A 13,551-nucleotide genomic window follows, 5' to 3' on the forward strand; every position below is an offset into this window, starting at 1 on the left:
TAATCTGAGTTTTTAAAAGTTGGTATTTATGATCTTTCTATTAAAAGGAAAGGCCTACTTTATACCCAAACCTCCCAAGTCACTGAAATAATGGATGAAGTATTTGTGTATGCATGCGACAAGGATTATTGCTGTCTTTGTATTTGTCTTCTTCTAGGATTGATATGCTAAGAAAAAAAGCAATTCTCCACTAATTTTTCCTCATAATTATTTCAATCAAAATTAATTTTAGAATTTTATATTTTACACATACAAGGAAACATATGCAATGAGTTATGAAGCATTACAATAAAATTGACCTACCACCCAATCTGAAAATTAGAACACTACCAATATTATCACTGTACCTGTGCATTTCTTTCCTACTCCACCCTTCTCCTTACAGAAGTACTTTCTTGAAGTTTGTTTAGTTCTATGCCATAGTCACAGTCACATAACCCTAAACAACACAAGTAATTAACTGTACTTGTTTGTGAGCTTTAGAAATATGTTACCATGCTGTTTGTAATCCTCCATAACTTTTCATTCAAAATTTCATTTGTAAAATTCATCCATGTGGTATACTACAATTCAGAACTACTCAAAGTGTGGTCCAAACACTTGTGCTGGTTTACAAACTTATCATTCAGAGATAAGTACAGAAATGGAGATAAGAGTTTAGAAACAGCCATAGGACCTATTCTAGCTTCTTTTATTACAGTGGTCTGAGTAACTGAAACAAGTTCAGCACAGGTAAAGTATAAAATGCAACAAGGAAAGCAAGAGGGTGTAGAGTCAGGCTGGAAAGCAGTTAAGACCACACCCTAGGAGGTCTTATAAGCAATGTTAAGGAATTTGGACTTTATCACAAAGGTAAAAGGAGACTTTGAAGGATTATAAGTAGAAAAAATTACATGCACTATCAAAGTTGCATTTTTTTGAAGACCATGTAATGTAAATGTAAAAGCAATGTAAAGAATGGCTTGTAATGCCCAGCCAGTGTACACTGACTTATAGACCAAGAGGTCACTGGTTCAACTCCTGGTCAGGGCACATATTTGGGTCATGCAGGAGGCAGCCGATCGATTCAATTAAAAGGCTGTAGTCTAAATGAAAGATGATGGTAGTTTGGACCTAAGGGTAGTAGCAATGCAGATGGAGAAAAGGGGATGAATTTTAGAGATATAAGGACTGTCAAAGAATGTCCTTCCTGAGTAAATGTAGAAGGAGTGGAAGAGAGGGATAACGATGAGGTTTGGACAAGCTGAGTTTGAGATGCATGCTAGACAAGTGTAAATGTGTGCAGCAGTCACTTAAGTAGGGGAGACTGGTCTACAAGAGATTTCTTTATGCCTGGTTTGGTGAAATTCCTACAATTTATCTGCATCTAGTTTCTAGATGATCTATAGTGAAAACTATTCATACTTTATAAATAAGATTTATTTTAGTGATTACCTAACTCAATGAAAATATAAAGAGCAAATGAGAGAATATATAAATGACAAGTTTATTTGCCTCCAAAAGGACTCAGGTAATTTAGAGAAATTTAAATGCAGCTAGTTGGTAAAAGGGAATCATCCCTAATCAGCAGCTGCCTAATAATCAAGCCTAACTACCCAATTGTGCCTTAAAACACTGTTAACCTGCCCTTGGTTAAGAGAGGAACAATTACAGTTTTAACTCTGATTTGGAGTTAACCACGCAGTCCAACCTCCTCCAATCCTTATTCCATTGAGAGTTGACTCTACCAGTTGAAAAAGAAAATCTTTCTTTGAGATTAACAAAAAAAATAAAGGATGAGAGACTATGATCTCTATGATTCCTATTAGTTCTAAATGTCTGACTATAATTCTAGAACATTTGGGGTGGGGAGTCATTAAAGTAACCACTATTTAAAAGCTAAAATTTGCCTCTACTGCAAATTTTAACCATTATCACAAAGGAAAGGAAAGGCCTTTGGAACACTAAGAACATATTTAGAATGCAATAAACAGGAACCTCAAAGTCAGTATAAAATGGAATACATGTAGAATAAAACTTAACAATTTCATGAAAAGTCACACAAGTTGAATGATTTCTTTAGAAAATGCAATACTATTTTCAATATACACAAAAGTTAAAACCAAAATAACATTCATAATAGCTAAAGAATGAAAACAAGTCAAATGTCCATCCACTGATGAACAGATAAATAAAATGTGGTAAATCTATACAATGGAATATTATTCAGTAATAAAAAGAAATTAAGTACCATAAAAAACTCCTAAAACTCAACAACAAAAAACCCCAATTAAAATATGGGCAAAGAACTTGAATAGACATTTCTCCAAAGAAGATATACAAATGGCCAATAAGCACATGAAAAGATGCTCAACATTACTAATCATTAAGGAAATGTAAATCAAAACTACAATTAGATACCACCTCGCACCCATTAGGATGCTACTGTGAAAAAAATAAAAAAACAAGTGTTGATAAGAAAATGGAGAAACTGGAACCCTTGTATGTTGTTGGTGGGAATGTAAAATGGTACAGCTGCTTGAAAATAGTATGGCAGATCCTCAAAAAATTAAAAACAGAATTACCATTTGATCCAGCTATTCCCCTTCTAGGTATATGACCAGAAGATTTGAAAGCCGGGTCTCAAAGAGATATTTGTACACCCATGTTCATAACAGCATTATTTACAGTAGCTAAAATGTGGAAGCAACCTGAGTATTCATTGACAGATAAAGGGATACGCAAAAAGTGGTAAACACAAACAATAAAATGTTACTCAGCCTTAAAAAGGAAAGACATTCTGACATATTTTATAACCTGGATATACCCTGAGGACATTATGCTAAGTGAAATAAGCCAGTCACAGAGACAGATATTATATTATTCCACTTATATGAGGTACTTGAGAGTAATGAAAATTATAGAGACAGAAAGTAGAATGACCATTGCCAACAGATGGATGGAGTAGGGGAATAGTGAGTTATTATTTAATGGGTATAAAGTTTTACAAGATGAAAAGATTGTGGGGATGGACGGTGATGATGGTTGTACAACATTATGAATGTATTTAATATCACCGAACTTCACACTTAAAAATGGTTAAGATGGTAAATTTTGTTTATTGTGCCACACACACACACACACACACACACAAAGATAAGAAATAAAGTGCTGATACATGGTCCAACATGGATGAACCTTGAAAACATTATGTTAAGTGAAAGAAGCCAGTCACAAAGGACCATATATTGTATGATTCTATTTATATGAAATGTCCAGAATAGGCAACTCTACAGAGACAGAGAGTAGTTCACTTGTTGCCTAGGACTAGGGTGTTTGGGGATATTAGAAAGATGATGGCTAGGGGGTGTGGAGTTTCTTTTTGAGGTAATAAGAATATTCTAATATTGACTGTGATGATGTACAAATCTATAAATATGCTAAAAAGCCATTGAATTGTACACTTTAAATGAGTGAATGGTGCGTAAATTTTATAACTAAAATTGTTAAAAACAAACAAACCGAGCCCTAGGTGGTGTGGATAAGTGCTTAGCGCATCAGCCCGTGCACTGAAGGATTACAGGTTTGATTCCCGATCAAGGGCACATACCTGGGTTACAGGTTTGATTCCTGGTCTGGGTGCATGTGAGATGCAACCAAACAATGTGTCTCTTTCACATCTCTCCCCCTCTTTCCCACTCCCTCCCTCCTTTCCATTCTCTCTCTCAAAAAAAAAAAAAAGACAATGGAAAAAAACATCCTAGGGTGAGGATTAACAAAAATAAAACACCCCCCCTCAAAAAAAACTAACAGTTTACTAACAAAAGTCCTTAGGAAATAAGAATTATTTGTTAAAGCTACCAATCAGTTCACATGTATATAGGTTGGCTGTAAAGATTAGAGTCCTTTCTAATAGCAGGTCCTAATAGTAAACAATTAATCCAATCCAATTTTACCTAAAGCATTCATTCACTGAATTTCCATGATATGCTCAAGGAGTTCAAAGGAGTACCAATAAGATGTGTAAACAAATAATAATAATACAAAATATAGTATATACGGAAAGTGACATTAGCAATGAACAGATAAGGGTTATGGAGGTTCAAAGACAGGATTAATTACTAAATGAGTTAGTGAATATCTTTTTTTTTTAATTCTCACCTGAGGACATTTTTCCATATTTTGTTCAGATAGAGTGGGAGGGAGAGAGAGAGAGAGAGAGAAACATCGACGTGAAAGGGACACATCGAGTGGTTGCCACCTGCACGACCAGTGCCGGGGACAAACTGCAACCGAGGTACATGCCCTTATTGGGAACCAAACCAGGGTCTCTCTGGATTGCAGGCCGACGTTCTAACCACTGAGCAAAACTGGCCAGGGCAAGTTAGTGAAAATCTTATAGAAAGTATGGCATCTGAACTCAGTGATGAGTGATAGATGGGCTTTAAAAAACAAAAACAGGAGTGGAAGAGGATATGTTCTAGTTCTAGACTAAGAAAACAAGAAAGGCAAAGTCTTGGATGTAGGGAAGTACTAAGCATGTTTAGGGAACACTGAATGGCTCCATATATTACAATGTAAGACCAGAAAGGTAGACCACGGTCAGATCATGTAGAATCCTGAATATTAAGCTAAACAGCAGAGGATGCTGATGAACTAAAGCAAGGCAATGATGCGATCCTATCTATTTCAGAAAAGTCTATGTATAATGAATTGAAAGAGAAAGAAAGTAAAGAGTCTTGATAGGAAATTATTGCAGTATTCCAGGATAAATATAAATAGAAGCCATAAAGGGGTTTGGGTAGTAGGAATGGAAAGGGTTGGGAAGGGTAGACTGAAGGGAGTTACATTAAAGAAGTAGAATCAGTAAGCCTTAGCAACTAAGGATGTGGGAGTAGGAAGACAAGTCTGATAGGAGACTTCAGTCTAGGTGATGAGGGAACAGTGGTACCAATGACAGAAAAATATGTCAGAAAGAAATTCTGGGTTGTTTGTTTGGGGGAAGTGAAGGAGAGGTAAGGAATATGGTAAGTTTGGTTTTAGACTTGAGAAACATAAACTTCAAGTAGTTAGAAATGTGGCACCAGGATGAACAGAGGGTCTGGATTTTATAAACATAGAAACAGAAACCAAGTTTTAATTACATAATGAGGTTTCATGTTTTAAGAATGAATAAAAGGCCCTGGCCAGTTTGGTTCAGCGGTTAGAGCATCGGCCTGCGGTCCGAAGAGACCCAGGTTCGGTTCCCGCTAAGGGCACGTACTTCGGTTGCAGTTTGTCCCCGGCCCTGGTTGGTCATGCGGGTGGCAGCCACTCGATGTGTCCCTTCACATCGATGTTTCTCTCTCTCTCTCCTTCCTCTCTCTCCCTCCCACTCTATCTGTACAAAAAATGGAAAAATGTCCTCGGGTGAGGATAAAAAAAAAAAAAAAAAAAAGAATGAATAAAAGTATGCCCTGGCCTGTTTGGCTCAACGGTTGGAGCCTCAGCCCATGGACCAATGAGTCGTGGGTTCGATTCTGGTTAAGGGCACGTACCTTGGTTGCAGTTCGGTCCCTGGCCCTGGTCGGGATTGTGCAGAAGGCAACCAAGTGATGTGTAAAAAAAAAAAAAAGGAATGAATAAAATTGCTAACAAAGAGAATCATTAATAAAATTAATGTGAACTACTGTATATATAATGCTTGCTATAGTTCATTCAATCTAGTCTATACTACAAATATTCAGAAATTTCAAATTATTCAGAGCTCTTAGGTTTTACCCTAGCCTGAAACAGAAGCAAGGAGGCCAGCTATAAATCGGTTCTACAGAGATATTATCTTACACCACTGATTTATTTAAAATGTCTTCTAAAGACCTTAAGTACCATCTAGTCCACACTACTGCTGAAAAAAGTTTAGATGTAATTGTTTATTTTTAGAACAGAAGTTAAGAAATGTTACTAAGGTCATACATAAAGGCAGAACTTAGTATAAATTTCAAACTGTTTAACTTTCAGTTTAGTATTCACTTAAATAACAAATTGCCTATTAAATAGGCATTATATACTATCATAACATACAGACTCAAGCAATCTATGAATTTTCTCATCCATCAACCAGCTAAAAGTAAGGCATGGAGAGATTAACTCATAAATCATGTTAGAACTGGGTCTAGAACCTATGTCTCCTACCCCTCAGTCCACTACTCCTTCCCACCACCCAAAGGTCTAAGTGTGTTGTCCTTCCTATACCTTGACAGTCTATAAGAATAATTATACAGACACTAAACAGATTATTTTAGCTTTCTACTAGGGAAGAAGCTATAGCAGTGAAACTATTTTATGGCTAATTTCTAAGCCCTTGACCTACAAAAGCCCTTCACTATCACAACACAAGAGATCTGGATCTGATTACCATTCCTAGACTCTCACTTGTGGCTAAGGAAATGCCACTGCAAAAGCACAGAATGAGTACGAGGGTAAGGAAATGCCACTGCAAAAGCACAGAATGAGTACAAGGGAAGTTTAAGGAACATTTTTGCCCACTCAAAAAACAACCCTTGTGAATGGCCAATGAGGAGTCTCACTGACTAAATAAATAAAACAAAACAAGCATAAAACGGAATACACAAACATGCCCAGAAAACTTTACTCAAACCATGTCTAGGAATAAATACTAACTGTATTAAAGAAGCGTAACAATTATGTAACTGGCATACAAAACTTAATATTTTTATTACTTGGCCAAACTAGACAAACTCTCTAGGTAGCCAGTAACAAAATGACAAGTCTTTCCTTTTCATTAAAAAAAAATCACTGCCTCCAGGTAATTCCCATTAACAAGAACAAGTATATATCCCCTTCCTGGAGTATTCTACATTATCAGGGGGCCAGAAATCTGAACGGCTTCTCTAGCAGGTTATCTGAACAAACTTGGGTGTGCTTGCTGTTCCAGTCCTGGGATGGTGGCCTTCCATAAATTCTTTTAGAGAGGGGGAAGGGTAAAGAGCTATCTCTTTCACATCGTGCTACACTTCAGCAGGAAAGAAAGTTAACTGTACTCTCCCTAACAGATGATCACTGTCAATGTATCCAAAAGGTGGACCCGACAACAACACAGGCCTCTGGGGAGGCTGAAAACTAAACCTGGCTGTGAATTAGGTCAACTTTGAGAGTTACTGCTCAGTTGTACCAAGGTAGGTGAAAATCTAACGCTCACTCATCCCGAAGCTACTCAGGTCTCCATATCCCAGGCTAATGACCCAAGGCCCAACGGCACTGAATTCGGCTGCATCCATCCAGCTCAACAAAGTTACGCTCGGGTAAAAGCAATCCTTTCCTCACTCTAAGTAGGATCAAGGGGAGGCAGAGCCAGGTTGTGGGCACCGCTCAATCACTGCACATCCAAACAAGCACTCTAGGGCCGCTGTCACCACCCAGAAGTAGAGCAGATGCCCCAAGTTTAGCTCACTGAAGCCGGCATTGTTTACGCTCTTTCGCCGCCTTAGCCTCTGATAGGCCAGGAAAGTCCTCTGTACTGTCCACCAGGACTTCCGGCATGGGCTGGGGATGCTTGACCCTCACCCGCACTTCGACACTTACGCTCCCCAGGCAGGGAGAGGTCGGGCCCTAATGTCCGAGCAGAATCAGCAGATATACCAGGAGGGCAGACGGCGGCATTGGTGTGGCTGGCCGGATGGGAAACACCTCCTCCAGGGGCGGGGCCCAGGGCGTGCTGTCAGAGTGTCCGCCCCTCCTCGGCCCCCTCCCCGCGAAAAGCTGACAGTTTAAAGGGGCCGCTTCCCTTTGGACCGAGATCTGCAGGACTAGGGTGCTTCTTCCAGCCCACAGGGTTTCTAAGGCAAGAGGCAAATTAAGGACCAACCAGGAAGACTCCAGCAAGGTAGGGTGGACCTCTTTTTTGTGTGGAAATTACACAGGTAATGTTCCAGAAACAAAAGAAATGACCAGTTCCTAGATTCATAATACTAATACCTCCTTCAGGGATGAAAAAAATGCTGCAAGAAATAGCCAAAGCATCAGGATATATAATATATAGCCTTCATCATGTAAGCTGCTTACTTCATTAACTTGAACAGTGTTCTTCAAATGGCAACTCAAAGACCCAAAAAAGATTTCTGGTGGCCTATACTGCTTCACTCACCCTTTCACTGACTTCCTTCTTTTCTCTACAATCCAAGGAATCCCAGACAATGATACAAAATGGGTTAGAAGGTGAAACAGAAAAATAACTCTTCTTGTGAGTAAAAGGTAGTCTTTCAAAAATTGGCCAAGTATTCACTACAAGTCTGTATATCTAGAGAAATCTTGCATGCAAATACAATTGTTCATTCATCCACTTTTATATGAAGAGCTCTTGAAAAAATTGTAGGAGAAAGGGGATTAATACTATCTCAGGGAGTTAAGTAGTGATCTCTGAGCTCTCCATAGGTTATCAATGAGTTTTAATTTTTTTTTCATAGAGTAATTTTTTCTTAATCTCAGTTTACAAGGTTTCACTGTATTTTGTGTCTCCATATGTCAAGAAAGAGATTTGTTTTTTCAAATTAATTTATTGATTTATAAAGAGAAAAAGAAAAGGGGGTGGAGGGAGAGAAAGAGACATTGATCTTTCTGTTCCACCCATTTATGCATTCACTGGTTGATTCTTACATGTGCTCTGACCTGGGGTTGAACCCGCAACCTTGGTGGTATCAGGCGATGCTCTAAATGACTGAGCTACCCAGCCAGGGTGTGTGTGTGTGTTTTGTTGTTGTTGTTATCTGTCACCTGAGGATATTTTTTCCATTGATTTCCAGAGAAAGTGGGAGGGAGGAAATGGGGTGGGGAGAGGGGAAGAGAGAGGAAGAGAGAGAAAAACATTGATGTGAGAGAGACACATCGACTGGTTGCCTCTTGCATGTGCCCGACTGGGCCAGGGACTGAACCTGCAACCCAGGTATATACCCTTGACTGGGAATCAACCTGTGACCCTTCTGTACACGGGCCAACGCTCTAACCACTGAGCAACACTGGCTAGGGCAGGTGTGTGTGTGTTTTTAAGCCTATATAAACTAGATAAAAACACACACTTTACTAAAGCCTTCAATCACTACCATACCAGTATAGGACTCAATTTAGTGAAGCTAAAGGCCATTAATAAGTGCCCTAACATCTTCCATCCCAAATAGGGGTTCAAGTGGAAATTTAGATTCCAAAGGACAGGCATGAAGACTGCTCTACTAAGGAGCAGACCCAGGTTACCCTTATTTGGAAGGCCTTAGAGAATTCAAGGCTAAGTAAATGATACTTTTGAGTTAGGTAATTAAGATTTCCTTTCATTATATCCCCATCAAGCTTATCACATTATTCTGAGGGTAATAATGATTTGTAGATCAGCCTTCCCCTTATTGTGAACACCTCAAGGGCAAGGGCTGGAATTTATCTTACTCATCCTTTTCTTTCAGTGTGTGATACAAAATGAATACTCAATAAAATTTATCATAAAAGGTATGACCAATGCTTTTTTTGACACAGGAATCCAGATAATCTCAATAAGCATAGTACAGTGCATATACAAAATGAATAATGCCCAATGCAGTGCTTATTAGTGAATTAAAAATTTAGAAAGAAAAAAATCCACTGATTTTACAGCCCAGTCTCTGATGTCGGAGCTTAAAATTAATATTATGGGGATTTCTATCTTTTGTCACAAATGTATAGAAATTTTATATATCTGTTTCTGAATAATTGTAGATCTTTTACAAAACAAATATCTCAGTCCAAACATAGCTCATCTTATTTTGGTTATTGTTCTTCTTTACTACAGCATGAAGACACTAAAAAGGACATTTAAAACTTTCATAATTCAACAAATTAAGGTAGTAATATTCTCAAGATGGCAAAATGGAAACTGTTTAGGAAATGATTTAGTAAATATTATCTATGCATATGAGTAAAGCATAGACGAGTACAAGAGAAAATAATAACAATTCATGTATCAGGAACATAGCATTTCTTATGCTTAAAAAAAAAATCTTTCTTCACTGTAATGTGTTTCCTGCAACAAATTAACCATAGGAAAATATATAGTGCATACATAACTGGCAAGGGAAAAAGATGTTTTAAGTGTTACCTGGAATTCTTTTTTTTTTTTTCCTCACCCGAGGACATTTTTCTATTTTGTTGTTCAGGTAGAGTGGGAGGGAGAGAGAGGAACAGAGAGAGAGAGAGAGAAACATCGACGTGAAGGGACACATCAAGTGGCTGCCACCCACACAACCGACCAGGGCCGGGGACAAACTGCAACCGAGATACGTGCCCTTAGCGGGAACCGAACCCTGGTCTCTCCAGACCGCAGGCCGACGCTCTAACCGCTGAGCCAAACCGGCCAGGGCTGGAATTCTTTATTAGATCATATTCAATGAAGAAAAAAAAGCCAAGTCAGTAATTAAGAGCATGGACTCTGGAGCTAGAATGCTTAATTCAAATCCTGATTGTGTCATTTATTTGCTGTGTGGTTCTGGACAAATTCCTACCTTTCTATGTTTCTGTTTTCTATATGTAAAATGGGAAATATAGTACTACTTACCTCATTGGGTTATTAGAATCAATGATTTATTTATTATATTTATAAAGCACCTAGAACAGTGCCTAAGTATTTGGTAAATAAAATGTACAATGTTTAACAAATACTATTAAAAGGATTATATAGCATAACTAAGTGGGGATCTGTTCCTGTAATGCAAAGATGGTTCAAAATACCAAAATTAATCACTGTAGCACACTATAATATTGTCCTTCACTAAAAGAATAAAGGACAAAACCCACAAGATCATCTCAATTGATGTAATAAAAAGCATTTGAATCCTGGCCGGTTTGGCTCTGTGGTTAGAGTTTTGGCCTACAGACCAATGAGCCACAGGTTTGATTCCGGTCAAGGGCTCGGACCTCGGTAGCAATTTGTCCCCGGTCCTAGCTGGCTGGGGTCGTTTAGGAGGCAGCCACTCAATGTGTCCCTTTCACGTCAATGTCTGTCTGTCTGTCTGTCTGTCTCTCTCTCTCTTCTTCCCACTTATCTGAACAAAAGTGGAAAAAGTGTCCTTGGGTGAGGATAAAAAAAAAAAAAAGCACTTGAGAAGATTTAACACCCTCTATGATTAAAAAATAAATAAATAAATCAAGACACTAGGAATAGAAAGAATTTGGTCTGTACTTCCAATGAAGCACTCAGAGGACTAGTTCTAGACTAGGAGATTTTCATGAAACTTTTTTAAAAAAAGAAATGTAGCACATTAAAAAAAAGGATCAAAAGAAAAGTGTGTAATTACAGTCCTAAAAAAAAAATCTGCCCAGCTGGTGTGGCTCACTGGCTGAACATCGACACATGCACCAAGAGGTTGCCGATTGATTCCCCGTCAGGGCATATGCCCAGGTTTCGGGCCCAATTCCCAATGGGGGGCATGCAAGGGGTGGCCAACTGATATTCTCTCTCATCAATGTCTCTCTCCCTCTCCCTTCCTCTCTCTCTAAAATCAATAAATAAAAAATATTTTTTAAAAATCTAAAATCTACGAGAGACTTCATAATGCAAGTAGATAAGAACATGAAATTATTTTTTAAAAAGCTACAAATAAATACAAAAAGTAAAAAAACAGTAAAACCAATTAGGGAATGAGATATTCTACATGGCAAAGTTTGTTAGTATGAGAGACTTATCCCTGAAACACCAATTATTTTACTTTGTTTAATCTTAATGTAAGAAAACATAGAAGCCTCTTAGTCTTCCCTTTGTTTTTTGGTTGATCCTCACCCAAGGATATTTTTTTCCATTAATTTTTAGAGAGAGAGTAGGAGGGAGGGAGGGGGAGAAAGAGAGAGAGAGAGAGACAGCAATTTGAGAGACACACATTGAGTGGTTTCCTTCTGTACACACTGGGGCTGGTGATCAAACCTGCAATCCAGGTACATGCCCTTGACAGGGTATTGAACCTGTGACCCTTTGATGTGCAGGCCGATGCTCCAATGACTGAGCCATACTGGTTAAGGCAGCCTCTTAGTCTTCCTTTAAGTATGCTGAAAACCATTTAAACACTTCAGGATAATTCATTTAAGCAATCAATGCAACAGTATTCTCAAGATCTACTGCCACAGAGGTATGAGATACTCTTGTACCAATATTAAATAATTTCTGAATTTTAATGTTTTATATTTTGTAGCTTGCCTTCTTCAATCTTTGTAATCAAGCTAATACTTCTAGTTAGCTTGTAGCAGTGCCACCTTTCTAACTTTAGCTCTTGATTTAAAGAACTAAGCAGCATTGTGCATAAAGGAGAAGGATCTACTTGAAGGAAATCAATAAAATTTGTGATACCTGTCCTGGCTGAGTAGCTCAGTTGGTTAGAACATTGTCCCAATACGCCAAGGCTGTTCGATCCCTGGTTAGGGCACATACAAAAATCAACCAATGACTGCATAAATACATGGAACAACAAATCAATGTCTGTCTCTCTCTCTCTCCCCCTTCCACTCTCTCTAAAATCAATTTTAAATTTTTTTGTGATACCTGCTGAAAAGACTTTTTTGATTTATTTCCTGGTAGTTGACTTTCAGATAAATAAAATGCTACTTTAAGTCTTATGATTGAAAAGAGAAAAAAAGGCATCCACATTAAGCAAATGGATTTCATTTCAAAAAACACTTGAGACTACTCAACATTTTTTTTTCATCTTTATAGAAAGAATCTAAAAGTTACTTTACCAACAGACCTCTAAAAAATATAATCAAGTTATCAAAAAAGTAGGTTTCTTATCGCAATAAAATAACAATAATTATGTTTGAAGAGACACAAAGTCACCATGGCTTATCTGACATCATATCTATTTTAAAATGTCTGACCAGCCCTGGTCAATTTGGCTCAGCAGTTTGAGCATTGGCCCATGGACCAGAGACTCCCAGGTTCAGTTCCCACTAAGGGCATGTACTTCAGTTGCAGTTTGTCCTTGGCCCCGGTTGGGGTCGTGTGGGTGACGACCACTCAATGTGTCTCTCTCACATTAATGTTTCTCTCTCTCTCTTCCTCCCCCTCTCTCTCCCGCTCTATCTGAAGATAAATGCAAAAATGTCCTTGGGTGAGGATTAAAAAAAAAAAGTCTGACCACTCCAACTGAATCAGAGTTATGTTTTGAATGTCTCTCTAAACAAAGATCAAAGATCATATCCCAACAAACAACTGCTGTTATCAAATCATGGAAAACAATATTTTCTGTGGCATTTAAAAAGTGTAATCAGGGGCAAAAAGTTAGGTTTCAGTAAAAAGTATATTACAAAAAGGACTTTTGTTTGGGACATAAGTTTCCTCTGGAAGTTGGAGAGAGCTGTATGAATTCATGTTTAGCTTAATATAATATATATTATTATTATACTAATAACTATATTTAATATAGTATAAACACAGATGTAAAAATATAGAAACAATTATATGTATGTGTACATACATAGGTTAGTATACATACATATATTACCTAGCTCTGTTCACTGAGAGGGCCCAGGAACAATGACAACCTGGCAATGAGCACACTGAGCACCCGTATC

The sequence above is a fragment of the Molossus molossus genome, unplaced genomic scaffold (genome assembly GCF_014108415.1).
Source record: "Molossus molossus isolate mMolMol1 unplaced genomic scaffold, mMolMol1.p scaffold_m16_p_13, whole genome shotgun sequence".
In the NCBI taxonomy this organism is placed as follows: domain Eukaryota; kingdom Metazoa; phylum Chordata; class Mammalia; order Chiroptera; family Molossidae; genus Molossus; species Molossus molossus.